This window comes from Gossypium hirsutum, chromosome A06 (assembly GCF_007990345.1).
Source record: "Gossypium hirsutum isolate 1008001.06 chromosome A06, Gossypium_hirsutum_v2.1, whole genome shotgun sequence".
NCBI classification, from domain to species: domain Eukaryota; kingdom Viridiplantae; phylum Streptophyta; class Magnoliopsida; order Malvales; family Malvaceae; genus Gossypium; species Gossypium hirsutum.
The window spans coordinates 116,036,295-116,037,549 of record NC_053429.1 but is presented as its reverse complement, the minus strand read 5'-3'; positions in this window follow the sequence as shown (position 1 = coordinate 116,037,549).

Below are 1,255 nucleotides of genomic sequence, written 5' to 3'. Positions count from 1 at the left end.
CATTAGGCCGAAATTTCAAGGGTTCTCCATAGCTAGGGTTTGTTTCAAGCTTCCAAGCTCCATAGTAAGTGATTCCAAGCCCCGTTTTTAATGTTCTTTACGTTTTTGGAATCCCGATAGCTCGATTAAGCTTATGTTAGCAATAATTCAACCTAGGGTTTATATTTGGAAAAATACCCATAGGTGAAATTTGTGTATTTTGATGTTTTATGATAGAATATGGGGTTTTAAATTATGTTAGACAACTTGTACTACTCGATTTTAAGCAAAAACGAGTAAAAGGGCTTAATCGGTAAAAATACCTAATAGTCACAAGTACATGTTAGAGTGAGAATTTGATGTTGCCATAGAAGAGAAAAGTGATCAGCATGTTATAAAACATAAGAATAAGGAATAAAGTTTAATCCCGAGCCTAGGGGAAAAAATGTAAATATGCAAAAGTTTAGGGGCAAAATTGTACTTTTGCCAAAATTTGAGTTAAGGATTAATTTGATAATGTGAGTATTAAATGAGCTAAATGTGTTATTTTAGATCAAGAAAGACGTGGAATCGACCTCAATCGATGAAAAGAAAAGATTGTGGACTAAATTGCAAAATCTTTATATTTTGGTACCAAGGTAAGTTCATGTGTAAATGTAGTAACATAATTGTCATTTTAACCAATTTAATGTTGTTTATATGATATGATGCTGATTATTATCATGAAATATTATGCTTTGTGGTTATTGTTGAATAATATGTAATTATGTGAATTACTTGATGAGTATGAACTATCACCGAAGTACCGATTTCGATATTCCGTGGAAGACGGCAAAGATGTGTGATCGAGGAAAATGCCCGTTTGAACCTTAGGAATAGATTAGGATACAAGTGACATGTCACTAGGATGGTTGAGCATCTGAACTCGTTGAGTTGAGTCTGAGTTCACTTATGGATGCGAATGTCCGAACTCGTTGAGTTGAGCCCGAGTTCGTGAAATGTAACTAGGCATCCGAACTCATTGAGTTGAGTCCGAGTTCACTTATGGATGCGAATGCCCGAGCTCGTTGAGTTGAGTCCGAGTTCACTTATGGGCGGGTTACATGGTAGCTTGATTACATATGAGGCTCTTATATGCAAATTATCCATGTATCCGAATTATATTCCGATGTGTTCAACGGGTAAAGTTTTACTCAAATGGAGGAATACTCGAGATGAAAAGAGACGTATTGGTAAGTGATGAGAAATGGATATTTTGGACAGGTATGTATTTAAC